At 36.2% G+C, this 14,364-nt stretch overlaps 1 long non-coding RNA gene across 1 annotated transcript; it reads right to left on the reverse strand.

Annotated features, from left to right (window-relative positions):
- Positions 1 to 344: 344 nt before the first annotated feature.
- LOC116590143 lies at positions 345 to 13,775 on the reverse strand. The gene is made up of 3 exons (XR_004285515.1): positions 13,699 to 13,775; positions 4,992 to 5,168; positions 345 to 702 (listed from the first exon to the last, which is right to left on the reverse strand). It is a non-coding gene; the product is annotated as an uncharacterized LOC116590143 (long non-coding RNA).
- Positions 13,776 to 14,364: the final 589 nt, after the last annotated feature.

Genomic DNA, 14,364 nt, shown 5'->3' on the forward strand with positions numbered 1-14,364 from the left:
TTGACAGATTCTTCCCTCACATTGAGGTCTTTTATCCATTTCAAGTTTATCTTTGTGTATGGTGTAAGAGAATAGTTGAGTTTCATACACACAGCTGCATGACTAGTTGAGTTTAGTTGAGAATAGTTGAGTTTCATACACATAGCTGTCCAATTTTCCCAGCACCATGAAGAGACTCTTTTTCCCCCTGTATATTTTTTTTCCTGCTTTGTCAAAGATTATTTGACCATAGAGTTGAGGGTCCATATCTGGGCTCTCTACTCTGTTCCACTGGTCTATGTGTCTGCTTTTGTGCCAGTACCATGCTGTCTTGGTGATCACAGCTTTTTAGTAAAGCTTGAAATCAGCCTGGATTTCAGAATTTTTAAACCAGTGAGTCCTATGTATCTCCTGTTCTTTTCTTATTTTTGAATGGATTTATAGCAGTAATCTTCTCTCCCTCTCTCACACCACTGATGGTGTGTGTAAGAAGCAGATATCTTCTGTAGTTCACAGGTCTTGAGATTAAGAACTCTTTGCTAGAATGGATTAAGGTTTTTGTTGACCTTTTGGTTGAATTTGTATATTTTGCATGTGGGAATGATATTGATCATTTAAGATGATGGTAGACAGTGGTAGACTCTAAATTTGCTTCCAGTACTCCTAGCCTATTGGTCTTCATGCCTTTGTGTAATCTCTTCTCATATTTAATGCGAATTGGTCCTGTGTGACAAATAGAATATGGTGAGAGAGATAGTACTTCTTCTGAGGCTAGGCTATGAGAGGAATTGAAACTTTAGCTTTGGTCTCTAGGATTTCCCATTCTGGGTGAAGTCAGCCACCCTGTGACCAGGCCTATGTACAGAGGAACTGAGGTTCTGGGTAATAGCCAGCAGCAACCTGTCAGCCCTGAGGGGAATGTAGTTGTAAAAAGTGGATCCTCCGGCTCAAGCCAACATCTGACTGAACCTCACAAGGTAACTGGAGCCAGAACTACAACACCCCACTCCCCAAGCTGAGCTGCTCCCAAATTTCTGAAAGATAATAATTATTATTCTTTCAAGACATTAAGTTTTGGTATGATTTTAAAATGTAACAGTAGGTAATTTATACATAGGTTATACAGGAAGTCTTTTTTGTGTAACATTGAACATGAAGTAGGAATATTGATGGCAGTGTTTGTAATTCAGGCAGAGTGGCCTAGAACTTGAAGGGAGTCTCTTATTTTTTCCTCAGCAAAGAATCAAGGCTCTAGTTCCAGTTCTACAAATATCAAGGAGTATGAATCTTGTGAACTCTCTTGAACTTTCTGGGACTTAGTGTATAACCCTTGAAAATAAAAGACATTAGTTTTTTGTTTGTTTTTGTTTTTAAAGATTTGATTTATTTACTTGAAAGAGAGAGAATGAGTGAGAGAGAAGAAGCCCGGGGGTTAGGAAGAAGGTGAAAGCAGACTCCTTGCTGAGCAGGAAGCTGGACCTTAGCCTAAGGCAGTCGCTTAACTGACTAAGCCACCCAGGTGCCCCAATAAAGGACATTAGTTACATGATATCAAAAGATCCTTCACACTTGAAAATACTAGATTTTGTAAATCTACTTCAACATCTAAAAGCATCTTGGAATATTTCTGGCATTTTTTCCCCCTTGGGGATTTGGTATAATTTTCATTAACTTGAATGAACTATCTTATGTCATTTCTTCATCTGTCATCAGTTGAATCCTTCCACCTAGATCCAATATAAGTGTAGATTTATTTTTGTTACGATTTAAAAATACAACATATCACTGCATTTATTTTTAATTTAAAAAATGTAGCTTGACATTTCAGTTTCACATCAGTAATGGCCTTCGATTTTAGTTGTTACTGTTTGAAAATATATTGCAAACCAATTAAATGTTGTAGAGTAACAAATAAAGGTATCAATGATAAATAGAATAAGAATTTTTGGCTGGAAAGATGTATGATTAATTTCAGCATCATATTAATATTTATAATCTGAACCGGCAGATTTATTTCAAATTATTTATAGTGTTTATTATGTGTGTGATCTTTTACTCAATGATTGGTAAATTCTGAAAGCAATTTGAGCATTTAAAAATTTTTTCACCTGTATGTAGCAAGGAAAGGTAATGAAGAGGAACTACTGTCCTTTTGTATTAGGATCTCTTTAATTCAACAATAAATATTCACCAAAGTGCATGCTATCTTGAGATAAGGTCACTTTGACCATCTCTTCTATTAAAAATATGTTTATTTTACTTACAGGTGCCATCCCTTAGGACAGGCAATTGACGTTTCAGCTAGTAGCCTTTGTCAAGGAAATAAAACTTACTTTTAATGGAATGGAAGTTTCTAAATGACCCAATCTCAAGAATCATGCACTTTGGTGAATATTTATTTATTATAAACTAGTCAGCTGAAAATGCAATTTGCCCTACAGAAAGTGATCTGGTTATTTATGAATAGCATTATAGCAGTTGTGTTCATCTCGTTAGAGAAAAAATAATCATGACGGTACTTAGAAAACCATGCAAGCTTTCCACTATTTCTTTAATTTTCTCCCAGTTAGTTTGTTTTGTTTCTTCTTAATGATCCTTTTATGCTTGTATTTTTTCCTCACCCCCATTTATTCTGTCTTTGCCTCTTGTTTTGTCCCTATTTTTCTCCCTTTATTAAATTTAAATCATTCTTTGTTCTTTTAGGAAAAATTCAAGAGGTTATAGTATGCATACATTTCCCTATTTCTCCTCTTCCCTTGTCTCCTGCTGTCCATCATGTCCTTGCTATTTTCCTCTCCACGTCCAACAAACATCTTTCTCAGCTGCTCCAGGAAGGCAAAGTAGCCACACCATTTCAAGAGTGAGCTGATTCTCAGTCCAAAAAAATACAGAGGCAATTATCTCACGTTTTCCATTAAATTAAGGTAATTCCTACTGTTTAGGCACCAAACTCTTGGGTTATTCTTTTTGTTCTTGGAAATTCCATAAGAAAAAGAGCAAATTCCTACGGTCTGAGAGGAGTAAATAGGTAAGACAGAAACCCAATGTCTTAGCAGCTTTATAACCAGCAAATATAAAGTACTTCACATTTCCTGTTAAAACTATTTCCAATGCTTTATATTTTAAGATATCATAGAAAGTGAATTTTTTTTGTTATTATTTCTTTGGATTGAATAGTGCCGATAGCCAGTGAGCACGTTTATTTTTGTATATTTATACTGTAGCAGTCCAATCATGAGATACAAAGTTTTATGTCTTAGGTTTTCACCATGGAAATTACATTATTTGCAAATGGTAATCATTTTAAAAACCTACTTTCTGGTATGTATACTATTTTTGTTTCAGCTTATTACATTGGCTAGAATTTCCAAAACTATGTTAAATGAATATCAATTACTAAACATACTTACCTTGTTCACAATTTTAATGAAAACATTGCCAGCATTCCTCCAAAATGGGTGTTGCAGCATTTTTTCTACTCCCCCCCAAACGAATTTTGTAACTTTCTTCCTAATTACTCTAGAGCCCTTTTACAATTTTGGCACCAGCCCCTGTTCTTTCTCAGAAGTTATCTTGTCCTTTTATTGGGTAATTTTACAATTTGGAGTAAAGAACAACTTTGTTTCACTGGCCTCTCCATTCCTACCCAGCACCCAGCACTCTACTGGCACACAGACCTGAGTAATTGTTGACTGACACTCTAAATCCTGGCCATGAATATTGCCAAGATCAGATCTTTAATTAAGTATACAAATCACAATTAGCATATGTGCTAATTCTACAAGAATCAGAAGCAAAGCAAAGCTGTGGCTTATTTTCTTTACAAACAGATTCCAAACCCAAATTGAGAAATGCCCAGACCTCATCACAAATCAGTTAATTTTCAATCTATTAGTGGGACCCAGGCAGCAGTTAAGTTCCTCAGGCGATTTCAGTGAGCAGGCATGTTTGAGAACCGCTCTGCTAGGGTTCTTTATCAGCGTTAACCCATCAACTTGGGGGTGGAGAGAGGTTGTTTTTCCAAAGTATCCTTGTCACTTTCATCCCATTTTTATGCATGTAGGAATGTGTGACTTCTGGATTTCTATCATCTGATAGGATGGTAATTTATCATATCTGCTAAGGTCTGCCTAGCAAGCAGGCAGACTTGGGGTATTCAGGTACAATCTCCCTTAGTGATCGTGTAGGGAACTTGTGTCTTTATTTAATTCTTCTGTTACCTGAGGATCAGTTGATACACTGTAGTGGTTTCAAAAGGCAGTAAAGTTGGGATGCTTTGGTGGCTCAGAAGGTTAAGCGTCTGCCTTTGGCTCAGGTCATGGTCTCAGGCAAGTGACCATCAGATCAAGCCCACCTGAGGCTCCCCACTCAGCGGGGGAGGAGGGCTGCAGGGCTGCTTCTCTGTCTCCCTCTCCTGCTCCCCGTTTGTGTTCTCTCGCTCTCTCTGTCAACTAACTAACCAAATAAATAAAGATCTTTAAAAAAAGGCAATAAAGTTAATGTGACATATGAGCATCAAATAAAGTTATTGAAAATAGTTATTATTTCTTGAGAAGTCATTCTGTGCAAGGAATTGTGATGAGAATTTTCTATGTATTAAGCTCATTTATTCTTTTTTTCTTAAAGATCTATTTATTTATTTGAGAGAGAGTGGGAGAGAGAGCAGTGTGCCCTGGTGGGGTAGGGGCAGAGGAAGAGAGAGAGAATCCTTAAGCAGACTACCCAATGAATACAGAGCCTGGCATGGCTGGATCCCAGGACCCTGAGATCTTGACCTGAGCCAAACCAAGTCAGATACTTTAGCGGACTGAACCACCCAGATGCCCCACTCATTTATCCTTAACAGCGATGATATAAGAAAGTATTACTCTATTTTACAGTAGAGGAAACTGATGCTCAGAGTGTAGTGTGTTCTACCCAAGGTCAACAGATACTGGTGGGGAGGAGATTCAGGTCCATCTTATGCCAAGACTTGTCCTCTGACTGAGTAAACACATCAGTCCCCCACTTACCTGCAATTTTGCATTCTGCAGCTTCAGTTACCCAAGGTCAACTGCGGTCTGGAAGCCCGTGATCCTCCTTCTGATGAATCCTCAGAAGGTAAATAGTAACCCAACACTTCTCCACGGCGCCTGCATCCTTTGCCTCGCGTCATCTCAGCAGGTAGGGATTTTAGCTTCTCGCACCATCTCAAGATGAAGAAGGGTAAGTTGTTTGCAGCGAGTGAGAGAGAACAAGCACATTCACGTAACTTATCACAGTGTCCTGTTAAAATTGTTCTGTTTTTTTTTTCTTAGGTGTCGTAGTTAATCTCTTACAATGATGCCTAATTTATAGATGAAATTTCATCCGAGGTATATGTATGTGTAGAAAAATCATAGCGTATGTAGGGTTCGTTACTATCCACGGTTTCAGGTATCCACTGGGGGTCTTGAATGTCTCCCCTCTGGATAAGGGAGTCCTCCTCTTGCTTCAGTGTATTGCTAGCAGTTAGATAGATAAGCAGGCCAGTTCATTGGGAGGAAATACCTGTGTAGCTCTGCATAGGGACTCAGGAGAGAGCAAACAACCGCCAAAGTTGAATTATTATAAGTTTCTGGTGAGGGCTCATAAACATAACCTGTTTATGTATTCTCACATAGAACATGGCACAGTACATACTCAAAAAGCCTGTACTTCCCAAACTTTGGTGTGTATCAGAATCACCTGGAGAGCTACTAAGAAACACAAAAGCCTGGGTTTTTCTGAAATAAGATGGGTCCAGGGTCTTTGTAATTTTACCAAGTTCTTCAGGTAACTTTACTACCCACCAGTTTAGGAACCACTGTGATGAGGCATTCATCAAGGAATCACTTGTGCAAGTGTCATTAGTTCTAGAAAGCAATGCAGGGCTGCAAGTAAAATAAATAGTGGTAAATATAAAACTGTATGTCCATGAGAATATAAATGTGCATGTGTATGAAACACTGTAACACATTCTTGATTTGTGCTCTGTAAGACACAAGTTCTGGGAGCAGCTAATATACACAGCCAGTGGCTGGACTGTGTGGCTGATTCATTTGAGAAATCCTACAGGCCAGAGCTCCTTCATGAATATTCATGGTTCTCAATAGTATATAAAAAGCTCCAAGAAGTCCTGAATTAAGAATGAAAGTTTTAAATTTAATTAGTTAATTTTCTATTAACCCGTGCAAACTTATAAACTTATTACTAACCCGAAGTATTTAAATTTATTTTTATTGCATCTCTATTAACATTCTGAGGCACCCGTTTGAGAAGCACCAATGTAATAACATAATAATTTAAAGGCATACGAAGTACTATTTGGGAAAACCGCTTTTTGAAAGATATGTGTCATTTTCATCATACATAAAAATATACTGAAATAGTAAATAGGACATTTATAATAAAGGGACATATTAAAATAATAAAAGGACATTTTAATGAGATGTGTAGTTGTGATGTGGTGACAGGATGCATAAGTTAGAAGAGAATAGTGAGATATGTACCTTCCGAGATTTTAATGAGATTCATGAACAGTTCTATGTAATAAGACATATATGTTAAGAAGCTGTAATGAGGTGAATACGTGAGGTGGTTTAATGAGCTGTCTCAGGAAGTGTCCTGTAAGATGGGCATCCTTCGGGGCTGAAATGAGATGGGTGAAAAGAAAAGTGTAATGAGCTGGTCACATAAAGGAGAGGCCGTATAATTAGATGCATAAAAGAAAGCAGAGAGAGTATATAAATTTTCAAAATATGTAAGTTATAATGGGAACTAGGTTTTAATGTAATAAAATGCAGAAATGAAATGACAATGAGATACAAAAATGGAGCCGTGTAATGAGATATGTAAGGACTGTGTAATGAGATGTGCATGTTTAAGGGGTGTAATGAGATGCAAGATGGGAAAGGTGTAATGAGATGAGCGCGTTAAATAATCTAATGAGGGGCATGAAGGAAATGATGTCATGTCACATGAAAATGGAAGAAAGTAATGAGATGTGCATTTTTAAGGACTATAATAAAATAGATAAAAGAAACGAAGGAGAATGAAGAGATGCAGAATCAGATCTTATTATTACAATGTGCATAAAGGACAAAAAATAATAAGAGGAGGTGTTTCCCACCCGCCATTTCTAAGACCATTCTCTGCCTTATTTTTATTTTGACCTGATAAACGCTTTTGCTGTCCAACCATTTACTAAGCACTTTCTGTGGGAATGAAAGATAAACATTATTCCTGTTCTCAAGGGCCCACTAAGACATACAAGTACATTAAAAATAAGGCAATAGATCAATATTAATGACTACAAAAATTCAGAGAAGAGAGATTATTTCGGGTCAAGATATTTTACATATCACCTGAATCAAATGTTCCCTTATGGTTTCTTCAAGTTTTATAATTCTACTATTACTTATTTCTCCATTCCTTTGATCCCTGGGTTTTCTCCCTGTAATACCTATTCTCACATCAATAGATGTTAACTTTTGTTAAAAAGTCTGGTTCAATGATCACATCCTCAAAGTAGCCTATTCTAATCCCCCTCTGGCTTAAAAACAAAACAAATTTAAAAAATGAACTTTTAGAGTACCTTATAGTTATAAACCATATTACAATATAGAATATTCTGGTGAGTAATGGATATTAATTATCTTGTTTAGTGCTCCTCAAGGCTAGATCTCCTTCAGCTTTATTTCATCCACTGAGACTAAAACTTTCACACAGTGTTTAATTAATTCTTGAGTGAATAAATGATTAGATAAGATATATGCCCTGACAGACTCTATTCATGAGAATGCAAATAATATACATATAATAGACATTCTTAAAATTGGTCCAGTTACATTAGATGGAAGTTAGAATCAACCCACCTGGAAAGAAAGTTCTCTCACAAAGTCAGAATTCTTCAGTATGAAAGGAATACTTTCATTCGTGAGTTTGCTGAGGGGGTTTGGTTTCACCATAAAGACACTGACCCCTGAGTGAGTGTGCCCTGCCTTGTTTTTACCAGACATCTGTTTGCTTCATTTACAAGCACTTCAGTATGTTCAAGAATTCAAGCGCTATTCTAATCACTCTGGGAAGGAAATAACACAGCGATTCATTACTGAGCTCATCAACCTGAGGAACTATTGTTTCAGATGTCATTCTCGAGTATTCTTCACTGCAAGATGGTATTCACGTGGTAACAAGCTCAGATAGAACTACATCGATCTAACTTTTTATTTTATTTTGATGTATCCTATATTAAATTCACCTGGGAGGTAGACCATGGCAAGAAAAATCTTGTTCAATTATTTACAAACTGGATGCAGCTGTGAGGGGCACGTTGCAGTAATCCCAATCATTTATATAGGATTTTTTCCCCCACAGGTCTTGCATATAATGAAATAACATTCATAACTGATCAAAACCCCAGAGACAGCCACAGATCACAACACTTGAAGCATATACTTGTCAAATGGATGAGAAAATCCATCTTTCCTCCGTCAGTACATTGACCTTCTGTTTTCTCTGGCTGATTCTCTGCAAAAACATGCCTGCTGGCTTGGTATTCATGACTTCAGAATTTTTCTAAATATCTAGGATATTGATTATTTTCCAAATTGTTTCTCAGGTTTCTCTTTCTACCCTCATTTTCCTTGACCTTTCTGCTAATACTGATGACACTTATCAAATGCTTCTCCAACCAACTTTCCCCACACAGGCCATTTATCTCTTGTTGTGGACAGGTGCATTCTCTGTTCCCACCAGGAGGTGGTTTACTTCCTCTCGATACATTGAATAGCAGCTGCAGCAAGAAAAGTTCTGTGACCCTCCCCATGATCCTTTGACTTTCTGTGTCCGATCTTGACCCATCATCTTACTCCATCTATTCATAGAGGTGGTACACTATATTTCAGCTTGTACTTCCTGTAAAATAGAGTGTGCAGGGAAGACTGGAATTGTTGGGCAAGAATTATCCCCCCTTCTGTATGGGTATATATATCTCATCCCCTCACTTGCAAAGAACCGGTGTGCTTGATAGCACAAATAAAAGACTGCCTACGCTCATCTGCCCTCTGAACCCTAAATCCATTAGTCTGTGGGTTTTAGAGAGCAATTTTATCCTAGAAGCAGAGGGGGCTGGTGTAATTCTCATACTCTGGTTATCGCTGGGTCTTCAGGTGCTTGTCATCATCTCATTCTCCAAATAGGGCAGGCATTATGGAGTGAGCGCTAGTATGTCCTTTAGGTAGAGCAACGAGTTAAACTTCCTGGTTACCTCACCAGCATCTGTCATTTCCTGACTTGTTGATTTTAGCCATTCTGACTGGTGTGAGGTGATATCTCATTGTGGTTTTGATTTGTATTTCCCTGATGCCGAGTGATATGGAGCACTTTTTCATGTGTCTGTTGGCCATCTGGATGCTGGCGAGGATGCGGAGAAAGGGGAACTCTCCTACACTGTTGGTGGGAATGCAAGCTGGTGCAGCCATTCTGGAAAACAACATGGAGGTTCCTCAAAATGTTGAAAATAGAACTGCCCTATGACCCAGCAATTGCACTATTGGGTATTTACCCTAAAGATACAAACGTAGTGATCCAAAGGGGCACGTGCACCCGAATGTTTATAGCAGCAATGTCCACAATAGCCAAACTATGGAAAGAACCTAGATGTCCATCAACAGATGAATGGATCAAGAAGATGTGGTATATATACACAATGGAATACTATGCAGCCATCAAAAGAAATGAAATCTTGCCATTTGCGACAACATGGATGGAACTAGAGCGTATCATGCTTAGCGAAATAAGTCAAGCAGAGAAAGGCAACTATCATATGATCTCCCTGATATGAGGAAGTGGTGATGCAACATGGGGGCTTAAGTGGGTAGGAGAAGAATAAATGAAACAAGATGGGATTGGGAGGGAGACAAACCATAAGTGACTCTTAATCTCACAAAACAAACTGAGGGTTGCTGGGGGGAGGGGGCTTGGGTGAAGGGGGTGGGATTATGGACACAGGGGAGGGTATGTGCTTTGGTGAGTGCTATGAAGTGTGTAAACCTGGTGATTCACAGACCTGTACCCCTGGGGATAAAAACATATGTTTATAAAAAATAAAAAAATTAAAAAAAAAAAAACAAAAAACTTCCTGGTTACCTAATTTTGAACTTTGGCCCCCATATTAATGATGGTTCTCAGCCAAATTTTCAATATGTTATCATTTTCCTCCAGCTTTGACTATTGCTTTCTCACTATATACTCCTCACATAAGCTTATTTCTTAACATTTTCCCTCATATTCCAGTTCCAAAAAATTGGAATTCTGACACTGAACCTTTAGAATTAGCTGAAAACACTTTGCAATGCTGTTTGCTATGTATTTTAAATCCCACAGTGTTACGTGCTCCTGTACCAACCCTCTGATAGGAAATCTTGTCCTTCCTGGATTTTTTTTTTTTAATTTAAAAACATTACAAATGGATTGTAGTTAAAGAAAGTGGTTTGAATTAGTGGTCTGAAAAAAATCAAGTGATAACAAACCAGGAGAAAAGATTGAAGAAATATAAATCCTGTGGAGAAAATAAGGTATTTAGAAAAGAGATCCATAAAATTAATATATCAATAATAGGAGTCCCAGAAGTGACAAAAAACAGAAGAACAGTTGAAGGAAATGCAATAATTAAACAGTTATCGAAGGAAATTTCCCTGAGCTAAATAAAAAATTGAATATGTAGATTGAAATAGCTCACCAAGTTCTAGGCAAGATGAAAAAGAAAATGGATATATATAGACATACTTTGGTAAAATCCAAAGATAGCTTTATAAGCATCAAGATGGAAGGTTTAGGGCGCCTGGGTGGCTCAGTGGGTTAAGCCGCTGCCTTCGGCTCAGGTCATGATCTCAGGGTCCTGGGATCGAGTTCCGCATGGGGTTCTCTGCTCTGCGGGGAGCCTGCTTCCTCCTCTCTCTCTCTCTGCCTGCCTCTCTGCCTACTTGTGATCTCTCTGTGTCAAATGAATAAATAAAATCTTTAAAAAAAAAAAAGATGGAAGGTTTAGATTAATTAAGGAAAAAATAGTATTCAACTGATTTGGACTTCTTTAACACTGAAAGCTAAAGGATTAAGTTATACTAAGAAAATGGATCAATGGATTATAACCTGAGACTCCTATACCTAGCCAAGATATTTATTCACTATGACAAAAGACAAATAGTTATGAACAGAGAATATGTCACCTGAGTACGCAAACAATCTGATGAAAATACTGAAGAAAATATTCTAAATAATACATGATTCAAATCAGAGTCCTCAGGATTGGAAAAGATGAAGTAGTAAAACAACGATATCTAGGGTCTCTCTCCTAATAAGTGATAAGATATATTTCAGTCACATACACTACAAGGGAATAGAATTGAGCTACAAATATGAAACTATTTTATCATAACCCAGGATATTGGAGGAAGTAGGTGATAAAATGTGTTAAAGTTCTTCTTTTATTGGTACAGATGTGGAAAACTGAGGGGGGCAGGCAGAGTACCTTGGTGAGAAGAAATAGATGAATAGTTGGTATATTATTAATAACAAAAATATGTATATGAATTCCTTAGAATTTGGAAATAAGGTAAACACTAGTGAAAAGAAAAAATAAGAGCTCACAAATTGTGGAAAAGAATAGGGAAAAATTAAAATTTGAAAAAAGCTGGTCAAGCAGAGAAAATAGTAAAATAAATACAAAAGAAGATGGAAGTAAGAAAGGTCTATCAGTGGATATGCTAAATGTGAGGGACCTGATTTTAGTTACTAAAAGATGGAATTTACAGAAATGGAACAAATCGGGGGTTGCTAGAAGTGAGGGTGAGGAATGGGAGAAATGGGTGAAGATGGTCAAACAGTAGAAACTTCTGGTTATAAGATGAGGCATGCTGACTATAGTTAAAAATACTGTACTGTGCACAAGAAAAAAATTGTAAATATGGGAGATGATACATGTTAACTAAAATTATTGGTAATCGTTTCACAGTATGTACATATATAAAATCATGATGTTGTACACTTTAATCTAATGCAATATTATATGTCAGTTATATTTCAATTTTACTAGGAAAAAATGCAAAAAAATATTGATGGTTCTTCAAAAAAAAAAAAAAGATCATCACTGTAACACTGCATTGCAAGTCAAAGTCCAGTTACATATCATTCACAGGAACTATAAAGACAGGCTGAAAAAAAAAAAAGGCTGAAAAATAATGGAATGGGCTAAGAGATACTAAGAAATGCAAATAAAAAGGGAACTGGGGTTTAGTATGAATATTAAACAGGGTGAAATCTAAGAATAAAAAGACTAAACAGGATAAAGAGGAACTTTTGTGATCCCTAGAGCTGTAATTTATAAGCAAGGTATGACAGTCATAAATCTTTCATGGCCAAACAGTGCATCTACATATATAAAGGAGAAAGGATTAGAAACACAAAAACATGTACAAAAATAAACTGTTTTAGTGGGACATTTTAAGTGAAGTCTTTCAGATAATAAAACTCATTAGGAAAAAGTAATCACAGAATTAAGTAACAGTCATCAAAACTATTTTTAGAGATACACATACATCTTAACATCCTTTAAAAAGATAATGTAATTATTTTATATATTATGTTATATATGTTATGTTATATGTTTTATGGCACATAAAAAGAATGTACAATGTATTTGGCACACACATAAAAGAACTTAATTTAAAAAAGAGACACAAAACAGGCTATATTTTTGATAATAGTCCAAATAAAAATAAAAACCAGAAAAATAAAATAAAAAATATTACTAAAAAGCTGTTTAAAAAATCAAGTCTCATATCCAGCCTTTGATCAAAGAAGTTTCAAAACTACAATTCTGAACCATTTACACAGCAATGAAATGAAAACACATTATGGCAAAACATCAGAGATGTAGCAAAAGCTTGATCAGAGGAAAATGGATAGTGTTAAATGCCTTTAGAACAAAAGAAAAGTATTTGAAATTAAAGAAAAATTTGAAAGGTCCCTGTGAGTTTGATTAGCAAAGAAGAATGAAGTATATATTAGAAAATAAAAATTAGGAATAATAATTGTATCAGAGATGACAAGAGTTAAAGGAATATTACAAGCAATTCAATGGTGTGGAATTAGAAAAACCAAATTGACTCAAGAAGTAGAAACTGAAGAGATTGGAAAGGTAATTAGAGATCTTAGAAGAGATTGGAAAAGTAATTAAAGATCTAAATTTAAAAATAAACACCAGAAACAAGGAAAAATGGTTTTGTAACTGTCTACCAGTTCTTGAAAGATCAGATACTTCTGATGTTAACTAAATCTGAAACTCCTCAAATTTATTTTATAAACTGAGCAGACTCTTACTACAGAAACTGGTAAAGATCCACAAACCTATAGGCAGAGTCCACCTATGAATATAGATGAAAAATTCTCTATGAAAATGATCAAGTAGAACTCATCAGTATATCAATATAAAATACAATATGAACAAATAAGGATAATTTGAGTAAGACAAAGGTAGTTTAATATTAGGAAATATGCTGAGATAATTCATGTGTCAATATATTAAAGGAAGAAATCATTTGGTAACTTAAGTAGATAAAAGGGCATTTTGGTAAAATTCTGCAGAAAGACCTAAAATAGACTCTAAGTGAAGTTGTCTTGAAACCCTTTTATAAATTAAACGTAATAATAGTAACTTACCAAACAACCAAATAAACAGCAAAATCCTTCTAAAACACTCTGATGTCATTCCATTAAAAATATGCATATGACAAGGGCGCCTGGGTGGCTCAGTGGGTTAAGCCGCTGCCTTCTGCTCAGGTCATGATCTCAGGGTCCTGGGATCGAGTCCCACATCGGGCTCTCTGCTCAGCAGGGAACCTGCTTCCCTTCCTCTCTCTCTGCCTGCCTCTCTGCTTACTTGTGATCTCTCTCTGTCAAATGAATAAATAAAATCTTAAAAAAAAATATGCATATGACAATGATGCCTGTTCTTGTCAAGGTTGCTCAGTACTATTTGGCATGTTTGACAAACAGAATTGTTGCCAAGATCTTTAAATGTCCCAGGGACTTGGTATGTGAAAAATCACATACTACTATTACCACTTCATTTAATGCTGCATTTATTATAAATTTATTTAACAAAATGCATCTAAAAGTGTACACAGTACTTGTGTACTGTCAAAATTTAGAAACGATAAAAGCTTGCTAATCAACTTTTTCCAAATATTTTAAAGACTAGAAATTCCAACTTCATAGAAGTGCTTCAAATCCTTGAAAAGTGGATGGAACAGGGGATTTTTACATTAATCACAAACTTGAAATTAAAGGATTCCACATGTAACAAAAGCAGTGGTACTGTAGATG

The sequence above is a fragment of the Mustela erminea genome, chromosome 5 (assembly GCF_009829155.1).
Source record: "Mustela erminea isolate mMusErm1 chromosome 5, mMusErm1.Pri, whole genome shotgun sequence".
In the NCBI taxonomy this organism is placed as follows: domain Eukaryota; kingdom Metazoa; phylum Chordata; class Mammalia; order Carnivora; family Mustelidae; genus Mustela; species Mustela erminea.